Source organism: Cebus imitator, unplaced genomic scaffold (assembly GCF_001604975.1).
Source record: "Cebus imitator isolate Cc_AM_T3 unplaced genomic scaffold, Cebus_imitator-1.0 Scaffold29, whole genome shotgun sequence".
NCBI lineage: Eukaryota > Metazoa > Chordata > Mammalia > Primates > Cebidae > Cebus > Cebus imitator.
Window position 1 is genome coordinate 2,099,481 of NW_016107344.1, and position 15,521 is coordinate 2,115,001.

Genomic DNA, 15,521 nt, shown 5'->3' on the forward strand with positions numbered 1-15,521 from the left:
TCTCAAGGATAATTTTATATTAGATGCCACCCAGAACACAATTAAAATTTTATGTACACTTATGCTGACAGTTGTCAGAAAATGCCTTGAGAACTTTGCATACTTTTGTTTCTGTGAAAGAGTAATTAATACAGTTTCTCAGAAGGGTACGTAGTGTCCATAAGTAACTGGGACCCCTTTGGGCAGATTTTAACGGCATCATACCTTAGATATACAATAAACCATTAGTGGTAATTAAAATTCATTTTGTAGCAGTGATAAGCTGAGGGATCATTAAAGGTCGTGACTTTGTCCATAATTATTTGGGTTATTGTTTTTATTTAATTAGATCAGTTTAATGAGTCTTTGGTTGCAGTGTGACTCTAAATTGAGCAACACACCTTGAAGGGCCATATCTGTGACAGCCTTGGCTGCTCATTCGTAATCTAATACAGTTAACTTATTGCACTTCACACACCAGATTAGGTTAGTTAATTCTCTTAGGAAAACAGACTGGATTGGGTTAGAAGTTTTGTCTAGATTTAGTAGAATTCAATTCAACTAATGATGCACATTAAACAAGCTCCCTCGAAGAAGAATCCCTTCCTCCTTCTAAGTGTAAATTACACTAATCCACTTCACTACTTTAATAACTATAAAAGACTCTGAAAAGAAGTTTCAAAATGGGGCACTCCCTCTTTATAGAGACAAAGTCCCAACATTCTCTGGCATAGCACAAAAATCATTTAAGGTTTCTCCATGGAAGTGTCATTGTTCTTTTCTAAAATAATGCAAGGGAGAGAAACCTCCAGTTCTTAAGAGTAATGAGAGTATATTCATTTATTAGAGTTGTCATATAAAACTACCATAAACGAGGTGGCTTAAAACAACCTAAATTTATTCTTTCACAGTTCTAGGGGTTAGAAGCACAATATCAAGGTATCAGCATGAAGATACTCACTCTGAAGGCTCTAGGAAATAAAATACTCCTTGCCTCTTCTAATTGTTGGTGGTTTCTGATGTTTCTTGCCTTCCAACAGCCTGATTTCAATCTGAACTTCTGTTTTTATATGACCATCTTCTCTGTGTGTTTTTGTGGTTTCACACAAGGTACTCCTCTTTGTTTCTCTCTCTACTCTTCCAAGGGTCAGGCATTGGATTTACCGACCACTGTAACCCAGTGCAACCTCATCTTAACCAATTACTTCTGCAAAAATCATGTTTCCAAATAATAGGGCCACATTCTGAGGTTCCAAGTGGACCTGAGTTTCAGGTGGAAACTGTTCGACCCACCACAGAGTAGATACTAAATTAAAGACAAATCACTGAAAGAACTCGGAAAATGTGCTCCTGTATGTACTTGAATCAGAGAATCAGAGAAGTTCCTTGGAGTTTTATCTGCAAATTGATTACTATTTTCCTTATCTGTAATTGGTGAGTAGTTTTCCTCATCTGTAAATTAATGAGGCTCTTTGAATTTTTAGTTCCCACAATGTTTGTTTGCATTTAAAAGGCTTGTACATATAGATAAAGAGTCAAAGACAAGTCTTGGAAGATCTGTATGGAATAGCAGATGAGAAGCCTTTAAAGGAGATGACGTGAATGTTTTTGGTGGGTTTAGACTAATAATTACTTTTACCATAAATTATATCATTTCTATCTTATTTATGTAAACTACTCTGTGAAATATCCAAGAGGGTATTTCCTCTAATGACCTACTGACACCGGGCTACAAAATTAGGTTTGACCAGAAGAATATACCAAAGAGCCTGTTACAGTTACTTTAATGAGTTGACTAGGCTATAGCAACCAGCTATGTACTCAGATTCTAATCTAGGTTTGTTGTGAAGGTGTTTAATAGATGTTCACATCTATAATTAGTTGAATTTAAGTAAAGAGGTTGCCTTCAATAATGTAGGTGGGCCTTATCCAACCAGTTGGGGGCCTTAAAAACAAAAACAACTAACATTTTCTGGAAAGAAGAAATTCTACTTCCAGGCTACAACAGCAACTACTGCACGAGTTTCCAGTTGCTGGCCTGCCCTGTCCACTTAGGACTCGCCCCCTCCTACAATCATGTGAGCCTCTTCCCTAAAATAAATATCCTTATGTGTGTGTAAGTATCCTATGTGTGTGTGTTTAAATATTAAATTTACATTTATATATCTCTCTCCCATTGGTTCTGATTCTGCAGAGGACCCTATACAACTATTGTGCATCCATCACAATTAAAAATAAGGTTTTTTTGTTTTTTTTTTTTCTTTAAGAAGGTGAGCCACATAGTCATTATAGTAAGGACATTTTCAATATTTATAACTTTCAAATTAATATGTGTGTATAAAAAGTCAACTGGTCATAAAATACAACTTTCAGCTTAGAAGAAATATACAAATACAATTATAATGGAGTGTTAATCAAAATATCTTTACTTTTCAATAATTTTATATTTTTTCTTTATACTCTTTTCTATATTCTCATTTACATAATGCTCTTCTTGAGGAAAATCATTAAATAATATAAAATTAGTTGTATGTTAGATGAAAATCATTGACACATTATTCTTTCATATCACTAGTAGATGGAATAAAATAATCAGCAGTATATTTAACCTCCACCTCAAATTTAGTCAAAATAGTTATATAAGTAAAACGATTAAGTAATACAAAATTTAATCTGGTCAGTCATTAAAATTCTTTTCCATTTCAGAAGTGAATACTCATCACTCTAAGGAAGTTAAAGAAGGAATTCAGAAAAGTCTATTGAATTAAACATATTTTAAAAGACACCTCTTAAAAACCCAATCTTTCAAACACCATGCGGTATAAACAAATCAGAAAAAGAAAATATAGAAATGAAACAGTGACACTGTGCTACAAGAGCTTTGTCTCTAACAAAAATCATTGAGACTGAAATTACCCTTGGATCACATTCTGTTAGGCATTCTGGAAATGAGCATAACGGGGACACAGCCAACTCCCCTCACACCTACACTTGGTGCTCACCTCTAAAGGGGCATCTACTGAGTTTGAATCGCTCCTTACTTCCCAGTGGTTAAATACACATAAGTTCTGTATAGTAATGCTTTGACCACATTGTTTACAGATACAGAATTAGAAATGTATCACAACTGAATAATTTTCTTCCTATCTGATATAGATAAGCTTTATACTTATGATATACAGGACTTTTGATGACTTATTTAAATAGCAGCAAGTTTCTGTGACTACAGGAACTGGATCTCTCTATTTTGCTAATATTTCTCTAACTCCTATTACTCTTCTGGGGTTCAGTATTATATTACCAGGTAAATATGATTAACATTTTTATTAACTTATACCTGTTTCCTAAATTGAATGAAAATGTACACTTACAATGTCTACTAAAGGACATGCCTAATTCTTTCATGAACTTCAGAACTTACCAAACATATTCTATTAGTTTCAGTCATGATGGTTTTACACAAGCACACACTTTCATATGACACATATATATGGCGCCAAGGTGGGTGGATCACGAGGTCAAGAGATCGAGACCATCCTTGTCAACATGGTGAAACCCCGTCTCTACTAAAAATACAAAAAATCAGCTGGGCATGGTGGCACGTGCCTGTAATCCCAGCTACTCAGGAGGCTGAGGCAGGAGAATTGCCTGAACCNGTCAACATGGTGAAACCCCGTCTCTACTAAAAATACAAAAAATCAGCTGGGCATGGTGGCACGTGCCTGTAATCCCAGCTACTCAGGAGGCTGAGGCAGGAGAATTGCCTGAACCCAGGAGGCGGAGGTTGCGGTGAGCCGAGATCGCGCCATTGCACTCCAGCCTGGGCAACAGGAGCGAAACTCCGTCTCAAAAAAAAAAAAAAAGAAAGTGATACAGGCCAGGCAGTGAGTGCAGAATTGGAGGTTAGGCCATGAGGGTTCTTGTTTATTCCCAAGAAAGAATTCAAGAAGGAGCCAGCGGCATTAGGAATCTTTTACTGAATGATATTGCCTCTAGTAGAGCAGTGCTACCTTGTAGGCCGTTCACCCAGGGTTGGCTGCATATGGGCTGTTGACAACTGTCTATGTAGACACTTGCAATTACATGCCATTAAGGAGTGGTTTTATGCAAATTAAGGAACAGGTTATTTAGAGTTTTCTATGAAACGAGTGGTATCTTCGAGGTTGTTGTCATGGAAAGGGTGGTAACTTCATGTTTGTTACCATGGTATTTGTAAACTGTCATGAGGTTGATGCTCCCATCAATGTGTCTTATGCTAATGAGTTTCTTATGCTAATGAACAATTAGAGCAGCTAGGGATTGCTTTCCTCTCCATATGGTTTCGGCCAGTTTCTTCATTTTATCCTGTCTGGACAGAATCTTGTTTTAGTCAGCAGGGTTGTGAACGGAAAACAAGTCTTGCAGGTCTCCTACCTCAAAAGGGCAAACTCATTTTTATTCAGGCTGATCTAATATTACTTGGCCAGTTTGAATAACAGACTGTTTAGTGTAAATACAGATCGGATATAAAAATGATTCAAGCAAACCTAGATGTCCTTTAAATTTTTGGTACCCTAAGACTGTATAATTACACTGAATAAGAAAAATAAGGTATTTTAAAATTTTCTTTATTTGATTTGCATGTTAATTCTTATTAATTTCGTTTTATTGGTCACTTAGAATCAAGGCAAATAGAAAAATAGCTATTTTCAGTGAGAAACCTAGATATTTGTTTTTTCCCTATTTAAAGTATCTGGTATACTAAGTGAACCAGAATAAACATTCTGATACTGATTAACCTATCTCTTGGTTTTTATTCTCTGGGTTAAACAGATTCAAAATAGAAACATATCAAATGAGTTAATAAAAAATTTCAAGACGTAATAAAAATCAGGCTGTTTTATTTAGATGATGGCATGTCAATTTTGCTTCCATATCTGGTAAAATTTGGCTTTTACAGTTTTACAAATGATATACTTACTGTCACACACAGTCATGTGCCGTATAACATTTCAGTCAATGACAGGCCACATATATGACTATGGTCTCATAAGATTATAATGGCACTTGAAAATTCCTATCACCAATTGATGTTTTAGCCATCATAACATGGTAGGTCAATGCCTTATTCAACTGTTTGTGATGATGTTGGTGTAAACAACCCTACCAGTTTTATAAAAGTATAGCACATACACTTATTTACAATAGGTAGCACTTGATAATGATAATCAATGACTCTGTTACTGGTTTATATATTTATTATGCTATATCTTTTATCTTTATCTTTAAAAGTATACTTCTTCCATTTATTAAAAAAATAGATAACTATAAAACAGCCTCAGGCAGGTCTTCCAGAAAGTAATCTAGAAGAAGGCATTCTCATCATAGAAGATGACAGCACCACTCATGCTATTGCCTCTGAAGACCTTCCAGTGGGACGAGATGTGGAGGTAGAAAACCATGATACAGATGACCCTGACCCTGTAGGCCTAGGCTAATGTGTGTGTTTGTATCTTCATTTTTAACAAATAGTTTAAAAATTAAAAAACAATTATAAATAGAAATAAATTTAAATAGAAAAAAACTTATAGAATATGGATATAAAGCAACAAAATATTTTTGTACAGCTATAAAATATGTTCACGTTTTAAGCTAAGTGTTATTACCAAAGAGTCAGAAAGTTAAAAAAAGATTAAAAGTTTATAAAGTAAAACTGTTACAGTAAGCTAAGGTTAATTTATTACTAAAGAAAGAAAAAAAATTAATACATTTGATCTAGTTCAAATGTGCAGTGTTTATAAAGTTTACAGTAGGATACAGTAATGTCCTGGGCACTCAACACTCACTCACTGACTCACCCAGAGATACTTCTGGTCTTGCAGGCTTCATTCACTGATGAGTGCTCTGTATAAATGTAACATTTTTTTACTCTTTATATACTGCATTTTTACTGTACCTTTCCTATGTTTCCATATGTTTTGCTACACAAATATTTGCATTGTGTTACAATTGCGTTTAGTATTCAGCAAAGTAACATGCTGTACAGGTTCGTAGCTTAGGAGCAAATTAGGCTATGCCATACAGCTTAGGCGTGTGGTGGCCTAAACCATCTAGGTTTGTCCAAGTACACTTTATGATGTTCACACTACTACAAAATCACCTACAGACACATTTTTGAGAGTGTATTCTGTCATTAAAGGACACATGACTATAATTACTTCAGCCTTCTACCCAGTTAATCATCTCACCAACTTTAAAGAAGTGAAATTCAATTTACAATTTTTACATTAATCACTTCTTATTTGCATTGTCAGCAGTATTTGCCATATTTGCTAAAAGTACTACCTACTATTCAGATCACATTAAAGCTTGTGTATTTCGTACGACACTTTGCAGAGCCAAGAGTGCCTTAGGAGTATTTATTCTTAATCTGAGGGTATTATATGCCTTAGTAGAAAACAAAACAAAGCAAAACAGTATCCTTAATATTCTCCATTTTATAATTAACATTTTGTTCTTTGTTCAAATCAACAAAGTCTATAAGGCAATTGTTAGGAGATTAAGGTTAATTAAATTGACTTGCTAGTAACCATTGTCATACTCTCCCACTGAACCATACAGTAAATTTTCTAATAGGCACAAAGGTGATTACGTTCTGCATTACTTCCAGTATTGGAAAGAACATTCTTACATCCTGTCTGTACTTGTTTTAGAATGCAGTTAACTCTGATCAAAGTTAAACTTTTCAGTTAACTTTTCTCGTTAACTCTGATCAAAGTTAAACTTGCCCATGCACATAGTTACACTAATTTTACCCAAGGATAACATAAATAATAGCCATGTGGTTGATTGTCACTTTAGTACTTTGTGAAAGGAAATTTTCCTGGGAGTATTATCATATTAAAAAGTGATTTACCCATTTCTCCTTCTGTATAATAGAGTAAGACTATGAGGCCCATAAGATAGAACGCACATTTTTAATTAATCCTGATTCAAATTGGTATGTTAATATACAAATTAAGTCATGGAGCTCTATAAATAATATTTAATTACAAATTGTAAACCAAACAAAAGATGTATAGAAGCTTTTTGTTGTATGCATGTGTATTTGTATGTATGCATGTATGTATGCATGTGTGTTTGTGTTTTAGTGCCCATTTATTCATTATCTTAACTGTTGAGAAGAACAATTTATACCTTCATTATATAATGAGTTGTGGTATGCCAAAACTTAACACTGAACTTTTCTGAAATATACATTTTACATGTTGCAATATTAGAGCCTCATAATTCAAATTGTCACTCCATTTTTTAAAGGTCTGTTCCTGTAAAAATTTTAAGTGTAAATTTTTTTCTTAAAAAAACACTTACCCAGGCTTGGCATGGTGGCTCACACCTGTAATCCCAGCACGCTGGCAGGCTAAGGCAGGAGAATAACCTGAGGTTAGGAGTTCAAGACCAGCCTGGCCAATATGGCGAAACCCTGTCTCCTCTAAAAATACAAAAATTAGCTAGGCATGGTGGCATATCCCTGTAATCTCAGCTACCAGGAAGGCTGGGGTGGGAGAATCCTTGAACCCAGGAGACAGAGGTTGCAGTGAGCTGAGATCATGTTGCTGCACTACAGCCTGGGTGACAGTGAGACTCCATCTCAAAAATAAATATTTAAAAATTTAAAAAGTAAAAGACACTTTCTGTAAGTTATGAAACTCCTTACTTGGATTTGGATTTGTTGTGATCATAATAACTATAGTGATAACAACTTTAAATGTCCTATATTTGCACAAAATAGAGTGTAATTTTCATGAAAAAAATTTGAGCTTTTCAAAGGTGATTATAATTGTTAGTCATGACACTCATGAATAATGCTTATGTTTATCTTTTATATTTAAGAAACACTCTTCCAGAATAACCAAAAATCAAAAATAATCTTGAAGTTTTAATTCAATTAAAAATGCCATTGATAATGTTTTTACTAAAATATCATATGATTAAAAAAAGAAGTGTTTCTGATTTTTAATGTTTCTTTAAAAAGGAAAGTTTCAAAGTTCCTTTTATTTGGATAATTAATTCAAGGAAAAACATACCACCATAAGTGAGAGAAGACTTAAACTTCTCAACTCATTGCAATTTGTCTAATTCTATTTGCAAGAAACTCTTTTCCTTTGACGTATGTTCCTAATGTAGCTTTGACAATTTTTGATACATGTATTCAATGTATATACATACACACACTATATATATACACACACTTAACCAATATGTGTGTATATATAAAAATCAAGCCTATATATAAATGAAACATAAATAAACCATAAGTATATTTACACCAAATATATACATACATAAACCAAATATATATATATATATTTCTGTCAATGAGAGAGATAGATGGGAATGAGTTGTGTGAATTTACGTAGAATATTTTCCACTTAAAAAGGCAGCTTTTTCAATGTTCTGCAAGAAAATAACACATATTTAGAATGGTTTTGATATTTATAGATGCATTTTTAAGGCTTTTAATTACTGCTACATGCTGTCTCATGTCAATTGTGGGCAGATTAATGTAAATTCAGATTAAAACATAAAAGAGATACAATTTTAGATTTAGCAAACTCTTTCATAGTATTTAAATTATAATAGATGCTTTATAAATATTAAGTTCCCATAATTGCTTAGTTTCACACGATTGATAATTGGCAGAGTTAAATTTTAGAATCAGGCATTCTAACTCTGAAGGATGTCATAAAAACTCTGTAGCCTCAAATAATTTTAGTTTTAGCTTTCTTTATTTTAGTATCATTAATTTACAGAGTTACATTAATTAACAGGTACAAAGATAAATCTTTATAACATATATTAATATTTTGATTTTTTCACTATTTTATTTATATCCTATTTTTTTTCTACTGCTTTATGTTTTCTCCCTTTCTTATGGATAATATTTCCCAAATTTAACATAAATTTTCCATTCTAACATATATTTTCTGTTTTCTAAATTATGTCCCTTTTTACTTATAGTTAATTAAAATTAATTAATTATTAATCTCTTCCTTCTCAATTCTTTAGATTTAACTCCTCTCTTACTAACTTCTAAATCTGAATAAGCAGTTATTAATTTTTTGTTAGTTTAATATTTAAAGGTCTAGTAATATGCACTTTTAAACATTCTTATGGAATATAGATAATATTTTATTATACAATGTTTAAACTTTTGTAATTTTCAAAACAAGCTACATTTTTAGATTTTAGTACATCTTTCATTCAGGAGTTACTCAGTCTTGGCACTGACATCTAATTTTATTGTAATGTGGTCAGAAAACCAGCACCGATAATTTCTGCTCTTTGGAATTGATGTTTATTGTTACTCTCAGACTAATTGATCCAAAATTACCTGGTTTATATGTAAATATCCTCTCTAGTCTTTGCAACAAGTAATAAACATGCTGTTGATATTCTTAAAAGTGATTAGAATGCAGTAAAAAAAGTCATTCAAAAGTATTGCTTGTTATGGGGCTGACACAATTTAGATAAAGTGAAATAATGAATGTATTACTACATATGATAAATTTAGTCATAATAGGTTTAGGCTTAAAAAACATTTTTGTTAATTCAGTAAAAGTTTTAAATTTTTACATGAAGGAATTTTTCATTGTTGACATCCTTATTTCTCCCGAAATGATTGACATTGGTGTCTAACTTCTCCCTGTGAAGGCTCTTTCTTTAGGGTTAATATAACACAGATTACATGTTTAAATTGTTATTTCGTTTTAATGAGTATACAAATCAATTATTTGTATATTAATCAATAATTTTCATCATTTTCTAAAATGTTTTCTACTGCATACTGGATCTATGTGATTATTCACATTTGTATTTCAAAACAAGGGATTCTTGGTAAATTATGTTTACATATCACATTCTCCTCTAGAAGTAGTATAATACAGGGTACTATTCAAAGTATTTCAGCATAGACTTTTGTCACATTTTATTTAAACTAGTATTTCCAAACTTGCTTGAGTATGTGATTATGGAATTAAATATACATTTCTGTAAACTCATGAAATAAACACATGCATATCAATAGATTTGTGTGTATGTGAATATATGTGTACATACTAAATTAGCTCCATAAAGAACACATTACATTATGAAACACTGGTACCAAGTATAATTTGGTACAAAAGGTTTTAAAGATAGTTGATTATATGGTGTGGCTCTGGGTCCCAACTCAAATCTCATGTGGAATTGTAATCCCCATGTGTCAGGGGAAGGGCCTGGTAGGAGGCAATTGGACAATGGGGACAGTTTCTTCCTTGTTGTTCTTGTGATAATGAGTGAGTTCTCACAAGATCTGGTTGTTTGAAAGTCTATGACACTCCCTGCCTTTGCTCTCTCACCACCATGTGAAGTAAGTCCTGGCTTCCACTTCACCATCTGCCATGATTGTAAGTTTCCTGAGACTTCCCAGCTATGCTTACTGTTATGCATGTGGAACTGAGAGTCAACTAAACCACTTTTTTTTTTTTTCATAAGTTGCCCAGGCTCAGGTAGTTCTTTATACCACTGTGAAAGTAGACTAATACAGAAAATTGGTACCAGGAAAGTGTAGCATTGCTATAAAGATACTTGAAAATGTGGAAGCATCTTTGGAACTAGGTAACAGGCAGAGTTTGGAACAGTTTGGCGAGCTCAGAAGAAGATAAGAAGATGTGGGAAGGTTAGGAACTTCTTAGAAACTTGTTGAATGTAACCAAGATGCTTACAGTGATATGAACAGTGAGGTTCAGGCTGAGGTCGTCTTAGATGGAGACGGGGAACCTATTGGGAACTGGAGTAAAGATCATTTCTGCTATGCTTCAACAAAGAGACTGGTGGCATTTTGCCCCTGCTCTAGAGATCTGCAGAACTTTGAAATTGAGAGAAATGATTTAGGGCATCTGGTAGAAGAAATTTCTAAGTGGCAACACATTCAAGATATGGCCTAGCAGTTTCTAAAAGCATATGATCATATGCATAAACAAAGAGATGTTCTGAAATTGAAACTTATATTTAAAAGGGAAGCAGAGCATAAAAGTTTGGAAACTTTGCAGCCTGACCATTTGGTAGAAAAATACAAACTGATTTTCTGGCAAGAAATTCAAGCTGGTGGTATAAATTTGCATCTAAGAGGAGCCAAATATTAATAGACAAGACAATGGAAAAAATGTCTCCAGGGCTTTCCTGGCAATCACTCCCATCACAAACCTGGAGGCCTAGGAGGGAACAATGGTTTCCTGGACTGGGCACAGGGCCCTGCTGCTATGTACAGCCTCAGGACATGGCAATCTATGTCTAGCTATTCCACCTCCAGCTATTGCTATTATAAAAGGAACTAAGGTAGAACTCTGGCTCCTGCATCAGAGAGTACAAGCCCCAAGCCATAGTGGTTTCCACGTGATGTGAAGCCTGCAAGTGCACAGAAGGCAAGACTTGAGGTTTGGGAACCTCTGCCTAGATTTCAGAAGATATATGGAGGTACCTGATGTCCAGGCAGAAGTCTGCTGCAGTGGTGGAGCCCTCATGGAAAACTTCTGCTAAGGCAATGCAAAGGGAAAATGTGGGGTTGGATCCCCACATAGAGTTCCCATTGGGGCACTGCATAGTGAAGCTGTTAGAAGAGGGCCACCATCTTACAGATTCCAGAATTGTAGATTCACCAACAGCTTGCACCATGAGACTGAAAAAGCCTCAGACACTCAATGCCAGCCCATGAAAGCAGCCATGGGGTTTGTACCCTGCAGAGCTATAGTAGTGGAGTTGCTCAAGGTCTTGGGAGTCCACCCCTTGCATCAGTGTGCCCTGGATGTGAGACATGGAGTCAATGGAAATTATTTTGGGGCTCTAAGAATTAATGAGTTCCCTGCTAGGTTTCAGACTTCCATGGGGCCTGTAGCTCCTTTGTTTTGGTCAATTTCTGTCATTTGGAATGGAAGCATTTACCCAATGCCTGTTAGCCCTGATATGATTTGGCTCTGGGTCTCCACCCAATTCATCTGGAATTGTAATCTCCACATGTTGAGGGAGGGACTTGATGGAAGGTGACTGAATTATGGGGTCAGTTTTTCCCATGATGTTCTCATGATAGTGAATTCTTACAAGATCTGATGGTTTAAAAGTGATTGGAAGCTCCCCTCAGCTCTTTCTCCTGCCATCATGTAAAACATGCCTTGTTTCCCCTTCACCTTCTGCCATGATTGTAAGTTTCCTGAGGCCTCACCAGTCATGTGAGATTGTGAGTTAATTAAATCTCTTTCACTTATAAATTACCCAATCTCAGGTATTTCTTTATGGTAGTGTGAAAATGGACTAAAACAACCTTCATTGTATCTTGCTAGTAATTAACTTGTTTTTTTATTTTATAGGCAGAAGGGACTTACCCTGTGTCAGATGAGACTTTGAACTGTGGACTTTTCACTTAATGCTGGAGTGAGCTAAGACTTTGGGGACTGTTGAGACAGCAAGATTGATTTTGAAATGCGAGAAGGACATGAGATTTGGGAGGTGCCAGCAGCAGAATGATATTGTTTGTCTCTGTGTCCCCACCCAAATCTTGTGTCAAATTGTAATCTCCAAGTGTCAGAGCAAGAGCCTGGTAGAAGGTAATTGGATCATAGGGATGGATTTTCCCCTTGCTGTTCTCATGATAATGACTGGCTTCTCACAAGATCTGGTTGTTTGAAAGTGTGTGGCTTTTTCCCTTTTGCTCTCTCTCCTGCTGCCATGTGAAGAAGGTGTCTTGCTTCCCTTTTGCTTTCCATCACAATTGTAAGTTTCCTGAGGCCTCCCAGTCATGCTTCCTGTTAATCCTGTGGAACTGTGGTCAAATCCTGACCTTGAAGTCTTTCTTATACAGCTCCCTAATAAAATGCTCCTAAAGTCATTTCTTGGAACACAAATGGAGTATGCCAAATTTTATATAAATTTGTCAGGTTATCTAAGCTTCCAGGTTTTATAATTAGAAGATAATGAGATGAACGAATGGAGTTTGTATTTACATTATCTCTCAATATTTAGCCCCATTACTCACCCTATGAGTGAATCTGGAATTTCTTTTTATGTAAAATCACTGTGGTCTATGAGTTTACAATATTGCAAAGTGTGACATTAAATCTAACCCACTGCTTAATTAGTGTGCTTTTCCAATAATGATTACACCTTGGTTAATATGTTATCATGGCAGTATTTTCAGATAGCTTTTTGTTTGTTGGGAAGTTGGGGTTTTGGGGGGAGGGGAGAGGATTAGTACTTTGCATGAAATAACTTAACTTTATAATGGTGGAATTGTCTTTTCTTTTGTCTTGTGATTTTTTTTGAAATGAAATTTAGCTTTTTGGGCAAGTAGTATTATTATACCCACCTTCAGTGTCGTACATATATTGTATCACATTCTATACCCTCATTAATTCTTAATAAACTGTACATATACCACATTCCATATCCTTATTTAATTCTTAATAAACTATTCACTTGTTGAAAAAAAAAAGTTTTTTGGACTCAGTCCAGGGCCCTGCTGCTCAATTAAACCTCTTTTATTTAATTGACCTCTAAAGAGGTCAAAAATACCTATAAAGTATCTATAAAGTACTTGGGAATACCTATAAAGATTGTTGTCTTGGTTATACAATAGTAATCAAAAGAATTAAGGCTGGTCATGGTGCCTCATGCCTGTAATCCCAGCACTTTGGGAGGCTAATGCAGGAGGATTGCTTGAGTATAGGAGTTCTAGCCAGCCTGGACAAAATGGCGAGACCCCATCTCTATTTTAAAAAAACAAAGAATTAATGGATGAGTCTGTAAGAAATATCACTTAGGACCCATGACCAAAATAATATGATTTATTTCTTAAGATTCTTAAGTAGAAAACAGACTTACATCAACATTAACTAAAAAAAAAAAATTTATCTAAAAACTCACCTTCTATATTTAGCAAAACAGCAACCATAATTTTTAAAGGAAGAAACTCTATAATTCAAAAACATTTTTTCACTGAAGAGCATTGAGATAATACACATAACTTTAACACTTTAATTTTAATTTATTGATATATAACATCTATATTTTTATTTGCTTAATGATGGTTGATTTGAGTTTTATAATAATTGTTAAATGACTTAAGCTTCAGGGATAAATTCCAGTAATAGAATACCACACAAAGTTAAAAAATTCTTATTATGAAGTAGAAACTAAAATCTACTTAGGATTTACCTCAAAAGTTATAGTACGATAACATTAATATTTATAAAAGTTCTCAGAAACAAATGAGACTAAGACTTCCAGTTTTTCCCTAACATCTCTTCCCATGTTATCCCATAGAAATATATGTTATGGTTGGTTATGTGGCCATCCTGATATATTTTTCAGCCTGCCTTGGGAGACTAAATGAATTGTAAATGCTTTGCATAGGATGTGTTTGGCCTCTTCTTCATTCTCTCCACCATCTTTCTGCCAGGTTGATGGAGTTAACATCTTGAACCTTAAGTTAAAGGCAATGCATGGTGAAGCAAACAGTAAAAATCAGCCTGTGTCCTTGATAGCACAGAGCCACATATCAGCCCTGAACTTTTACATGACAGAAAAATAAACTTTTATCTTGTTTAAGCCACATGCCATTCGGTTTTCTGTCACATGCAGCTAAATCCCCTCTTACCTAATATGAATTTGTGGGAAGGAAGAGGGATGATGCTGACTAAACAGGCTGGCATTTTTATCAACCAACAGTCATTCTTTACCTTTTAAGTGATTTAGGAGCACACTAGAGAGACACTGTAAACTGAATGTTTATGACATTACAAATGATACTCTAGACTAATATCCGTGATTTCTCTGCTACAACTTGTTTGATTAGCCCCTTGACGTTACTCTCAATTGAGGGAAAGCAAAAGTAATTCATGATATTTTTAGAAATGTGGCTAATCTACTTTCACAAGCTTTCCAGCTGGGAATTTTGAGTTCAGGGTGACTATAGTTAATTTTTTTTTAATTTCTCATTTTCTAAGGGCATAAGAGCTTTTCTACTAACAAATACTTTATTTTTGTTGTTGTTCCTGTTGGCTAAGAGTGTCTTTACTTTGATGTGATGTGTAACCTCCCTAAAACGACCTTGGAACTCAGGCCCCCAAGGACCATATCCAATTTAAGCTCTCTCTGCCAAAGGGAAGCTAGATTGTTATTTTTTATAGGGACAGACTTGAAGCACAATGCATTTCACTGTGGAATAGATACAGAATATGATTTATAGCACTGCTTGCCAGGTGAGGAAAGGGCACCTGCAATCATATGTCCTTCTGCTGTCCCTCAGCTTTTTCTCCTCTGTTAAAAAGAATCACAAAGGAGGTAACAACACAGGGAAAAACAGAGAGTGAGGAGGTGACAGGAAAGAGTTCTAGAACCATGTCAAATTTAAGTCACACTCATTGTGACAGCTAATCAATTTTTAAATTCTATATATACTCTACATCCAATTGATAGTGTAAACATAAACATTGATGTCCCGATGACATAGAAGAAGTTCTTTAGTAGAT

The 15,521-nt window shown here is 34.7% G+C and overlaps 1 protein-coding gene across 6 annotated transcripts in view; it reads right to left on the reverse strand.

The window, feature by feature from the left end:
• The window catches only part of PCDH9 (protocadherin 9), a 907,179-nt gene that overhangs the window by 234,457 nt on the left and 657,201 nt on the right, over positions 1-15,521 (reverse strand). The window lies entirely within an intron of this gene.